The following is a 6,000-nucleotide window of genomic DNA, read 5'->3' on the forward strand; positions in this document are numbered from 1 at the left end:
CGCTAATCGCCGAGGGGCGGCGTTCTAGATTGCGCTACTCCTGCGCTACTCTGCTCCGAAGGAGCTATATAGTTCATAATTACTTACAGCGCGACTGGGACAAGGACAGACAGAGCAGAAACACAGAAACACAGGACAAGCGCTGAACTAGCAACTGATTCTATTGAAAAGAAAAGACATGTGATGCTGCTGCTGCTCGTGCAGGCATGCCCCTCCGTGGCCCTGGCGCTTCTTATTTCACTCAATGCGAAACCGGCCAAGTTATCCGAGATCCAAAAAGCCGATCTCGCTCTTCATCAAAGTCACTGTGGGCTGGCTCACACACAAGGATCCGGTTTTTGTTATGTGGTACGTCTCCATCATTTCTCGGGGTAGTTTGTGGTTGTGTCGGAACATCACTGTAGTCTTGTTGAACAGGGGTTGGCATCCGCAATCCCGGCAATGCATCGCGAGATGTGTGTGAGCGGTTCCTTTCATAGAACTGTGGTGTTCTCGTAGTCTTATGTTGAGGCAACGCCCAGTCTGTCCTATGTAGGCACGCCCGCAGGAAAACGGAATCTTGTAGACCACGCCTTCTATGCAGGCGACAAACTGCATTCCGTGTTTGATGCTGCAGCCGCTGTGAGACTTGGGATTGTTATTTCTCGCGTGTTTGTTGACTGCGGAGCACACAGAGCTGAGCTTGTGGCGGGCGGAAAAAACAACGTTCACGTTGTATCTTGAGGCGACTTTCTTGAGTCCGTGGAAAAGGCGGTGGATGTACGGTATGACTGAGGTTTTCTTTTTCTCTTTCTGCTCGAGGTCACGTTGCTCGATCGCATCCACATCGAATGCATCCACAATTTGAATTCCAGCTTCATGTCCCAAATTCAACGGCTCAAGGATTCGGGATATCCTAATTCGGTCATTTCTTCAGCTTGCGAAAAAATCGTGAAACACCTTAAAACAGATCCCGCGATCGAGCAACGTGACCTCGAGCAGAAAGAGAAAAAGAAAACCTCAGTCATACCGTACATCCACCGCCTTTCCCACGGACTCAAGAAAGTCGCCTCAAGATACAACGTGAACGTTGTTTTTTCCGCCCTCCACAAGCTCAGCTCTGTGTGCTCCGCAGTCAACAAACACGCGAGAAATAACAATCCCAAGTCTCACAGCGGCTGCAGCATCAAACACGGAATGCAGTTTGTCGCCTGCATAGAAGGCGTGGTCTACAAGATTCCGTTTTCCTGCGGGCGTGCCTACATAGGACAGACTGGGCGTTGCCTCAACATAAGACTACGAGAACACCACAGTTCTATGAAAGGAACCGCTCACACACATCTCGCGATGCATTGCCGGGATTGCGGATGCCAACCCCTGTTCAACAAGACTACAGTGATGTTCCGACACAACCACAAACTACCCCGAGAAATGGTGGAGACGTACCACATAACAAAAACCGGATCCTTGTGTGTGAGCCAGCCCACAGTGACTTTGATGAAGAGCGAGATCGGCTTTTTGGATCTCGGATAACTTGGCCGGTTTCGCATTGAGTGAAATAAGAAGCGCCAGGGCCACGGAGGGGCATGCCTGCACGAGCAGCAGCAGCATCACATGTCTTTTCTTTTCAATAGAATCAGTTGCTAGTTCAGCGCTTGTCCTGTTTTCTGTGTTTCTCCTCTGTCTGTCCTTGTCCCAGTCGCGCTGTAAGTAATTATGAATTCTTACCAACTCGCCCAATTGTCCATTTTGCTAGAGCTATATAGTGCTCTAGAGACGGCCACCCTACCCAGTGTACGTGGTGCTGCTGGCACTGCTCCGGAACTTCGCTGTTTCCAGCGGCTTCGTTTGCTCATTTGATAAAATTAGTGATAAAAACGTCAATGCAACCGAAATGTTCTGCACGTTTAGGCTAGAAGACGGAATTACAGGCGGCCTTCGCTGCCGCTGAAGCTCAATCAACTCAACAGCTATTTATTAAACAACATGCCCGACCTGCTCGAGAAACGAAACCGAAAGAAGGTGAGTCGGGAGGGCGAAAGCTTTCTCCCGTCTGCCTGGAGAAGGAGAAAAACGTTTCGTTCCTCCCCTTTTCTCGTGTCCGCTTGGGGGGCGTCAGTATAAGGGAGGAAGACGCGCCGTTGCTACTTTTTTCCTCAATTTTTTCTTAGAGTGCAGGGCGGAGAAGGGAAAGGGTTGACGTTGAGTTTCTCTTCTCCGCGATTCCGAAAAGAAAAGAGGGGGAAAAAAAAAGACTGTTTCTGTGTTTGGCCGTTCGCACTTGCCGGGCGCTAGCAGACAAGCTTCCCTCCGCTCCCGATTCCCCGCCCCTCCTCTCCTACTTTCGGCTGCCACTTTTTTTCGCGACGTGCCAGGCTTTCTCCGTATAGAGGAGGCTATGGCTCTAGACAACACCCACAAATATGGCGCCCAGTGAATACTCCTTATAGAGAGGTAGTGACGCTTGGGGATTGACTTATCTGATCAATACGTTAACAGTTGAAAAGCGGCTGGATGTTACAAAATGCTGGTTCAATGAACAAAACGTTACGGCTAAAACAAGCTGGGGATGGTTGTACAAGTTACAGGTGTGCATGAACGATATAATTCAAGAAACATTTTCTATCTAGAAGTTGAACATAATTACCATATCTTTTTTACTGTTGCACTTTAATACTAAGACTAGAAGACGGAATTTCAGGCGGCCTTCGCTGCCGCTGAAGCTCAATCAACTGAATTGCTATTTATTAAACAACGTGCCCGACCTACTCGAAAAACGAAACCGAAAGAAGATGAGTCGGGAGGGCGAAAGCTTGCTCCCGTCTGCCTGGAGAACGAGAAAAACGTTTTGTTCCTCCCCTTTTGTGGTGTCCGCTTGGGGGCGCGCCAGTAGGAGGGAGGAAGACGCGCCGTTGCTACTTTTTTCCTCCATTTTTTCTTAGAGTGGACTTCACCTGCAAGACGAACAACAGCTAACCATCTATACCGACTCGCAAGATACCATCAGAGAACTCAAGAAATACAGGTCCTCTTCTAGCCCCACCATTGACGCTATCTTGGCCTCCGCGATCTCGCTATACAGATCCAAGAGAATTCATTTTATTTTAGTGGATCGTACGCTAAAGCCTTGCGTACGCAATAAAATTGCGGGTCAGGAGTACGCGTGCGCAGAACGCAATAGAAGAGCTAGCGTATTGCGTACGCACGCTACGCTGGGGATTTTGCGTGGCGGGCTAGCGGGCTCTGCGGGACGTTCTCGAGAGATCTCGGACCCAACGAGAGCGCCAGCTTCAAGATGGCGGTTACCTCGACTGGCGCAGCAAAGGCGAAGTGGTGTTTTCGAAGTTCTGTGTTACGTGAAATTGCGTGGTGTTCAGCTCGGCAATTCTTTCCGGGACCTACGGCGGTCGAATCAGATCGCCGTGCAGCTGAAGGAGTGCACAGTGAAAATGTTCGCTGCTTGGAATGTACGTCAACGCTGCGATCTTCTCAACGCTAAGCCTATTCGCACAGTTCATCGCCGACGGACGAGCGACTCTAAAAGAAATCGCCGAAGTTCTCGCTATGTACTGGACATCAGTAGGTCATGAATTTCATTCCGCGATAGCATTGATAAAAGGTGTCGTTTCAAAGGGAAGATTGACGGAGGCTCCGTGATCGAATTTGGCTACGCACTCTTAAGCCTGGTTCAGACAGTTTCTTTTGACTGCGTTTGACTGCGTTGCGGCAGCGAGAAACCAGGACATCCCTGCTACTTATATCGCGTGCTAAGATGATTCTTTGAATTGGATTGCACGCTTCACACGAAGCACAGATGTGCCGGTGACTCGCTTTCGGTTCTCGACGCAACGCAGTCAAACGCACTCAAACGCAAGTGCCTGAACCGGCCTTTACTCGTAGCCTCTGTACCCCGCAGAAAAGCGCGCTTTACGAGGCAGCTGCGGCTTGGTTTAATTTGAAATAAAATGTTTGGACACGTTTTCATATTCAATATTTCTTTCCACGAGCATGGTTGCGCTATAAGCACGCGGAATTCTGCAGCTCTAGCAAATCTAACAAAGATCATGCGAGGTGTTCAATCGAAAACGTAACGCACAACTAAATTCGGTCCGAGCAGGTCATTTTTAGCGTACGCTATACTATTGCGTATTGCGTACATAAGAGCCAGCAGCGCTATACTAAAACTGTCTAATGTCAGGTGGACTACCGGGCGCGAAAACATTCTGGACAACGAGCTAGCTCATGAGGCTGCACAGCAGGCGATGGCGAATCTCACGCAACCGTCCCTGTTGTCTCAGTCCTCTACGGCAGGCTCAACACCATAGCAACGACATTGAGCTTCCCCCATACAATCCAAGAGAGGAACGCAGGCTAGCCCAGAAGACACGGAAACATTTTCTGGCAAGATCATGGACCCCAGAACAACACCCTCTTCCCAGGGAAGAATTCAAGAGAAAATAATCGGTGATGCTCCGCCGCATCCGCACAGGAGGAGCGGTCACACCCAGGCTCAGATACCAAATGGACCTGGCAACACTTAAGAAACAACAACTCTATGCTGTCCCTCCCGACCCCAGATGCCAGCGATACCAAGCAGAGGAGTCCATTCCCAGACTTAAACACCTACTCTGGGAAGGTGAGGCCCCCGATCTCCACCCTCAGAGCACTTATCTTCAGTAAGATGGCGAATGATGAAAGACCCTCAAAACTGCAGGACTGGACGCACCCAGCGGGCGGCACCCCACGAAAGACCAGGATCCTCAGATCTTTCTTAAGGCCCGTTCACACGATGCATTTTTCTCGCGCATCTAGTGTCGCGAAACGTAGTTTCGCGAAATGGTTGCGCCGTCTGAACGAGTCCGAAAAGGACGCGCGCATCTAAAAAAGATTGCGCGCACACCTCGCTTCTGGAGCGATCTTTTGCTGAAACTTTGCCGAATCCTGTCAATCACTCTGAGGGCGCCGCCAATGGCCGCTCAGAAACGCTCTCACGTGGCCTTTGAGGGGGGAGCGAGCTGTTTGAGAAGACCACTTCACTGCCGGTGTTGTGGCCGAGCCAAATCCGAAAAAAACCGAAACCACGAACGATGGATACTGCCGGCGCTTCCGCGAGCACGTCAAGCACCACTGAAGGAAAAGTGAGTAGCGTATCGGAAAACAAATCCAGCGATGGACGAAGACGTAATTCGTGATGATGATAATTCGCGTCTATTTTTAGTCATAGTTAAGAAATAAAACCTTGAGACCAGGAAACAAAAAGGGACGTACACAGTACCGTCTCAAAACCAGCACAGCGCACAGCTCTCATTTACTTCCACAACAGTCTTCTTCTTTGTCAATCTCCATCCAAATTATACATATTCAACAGTAAATAAAGTAATTGGCAGTAAATGACAATTCAACAACTAGTAAATGACAATTTAAGAGTAAATTAAGTAAATGGAAGTAAATGACAGCTGTATGCTGTGCTGGTTTTAAGACGGTGGTGTGTGTGTCCCTTTTTTGTTTCCTTGTCTAAAGGTCTGTTCACACGATGCATCTTTTAGGCGCGCAACAGTTTCGCGACACTCAAGTTTCGGGAAATGTGCTAGTTCACACGTACCGCTTCACGTGCAACAACGATGACGTTTGGCTCGCGAAAATAGTTTGGGTGTTGACCATAAAGTGGCGCTTCGGTTGAAAGCCAACATCATCATCATCACAATTAACCATTCAGCGTCGTGTCATTTACTTCCATTTATTTAATTTACTCTTAAATTGTCATTTACTAGTTGTTGAATTGTCATTTACTGCCATTTACTTTATTCACTGTTGAATATTACTTTATTTACTGTTGAATATGTATAATTTGGATGGAGGTTGACAAAGAAGAAGACTGTTGTGGAAGTAAATGAGAGCTGTACGCTGTGCTGGTTTTGAGACGGTACTGTGTACGTCCCTTTTTGTTTCCTTGTCTCAAGGTTTTATTTCTTAATTATGACTAAAAATAGACGCGAATTATTATCATCACCAATTACGTCT

This window comes from Ixodes scapularis, unplaced genomic scaffold (genome assembly GCF_016920785.2).
Source record: "Ixodes scapularis isolate PalLabHiFi unplaced genomic scaffold, ASM1692078v2 PGA_scaffold3__209_contigs__length_174095766, whole genome shotgun sequence".
Classification (NCBI taxonomy): Eukaryota; Metazoa; Arthropoda; class Arachnida; order Ixodida; family Ixodidae; genus Ixodes; species Ixodes scapularis.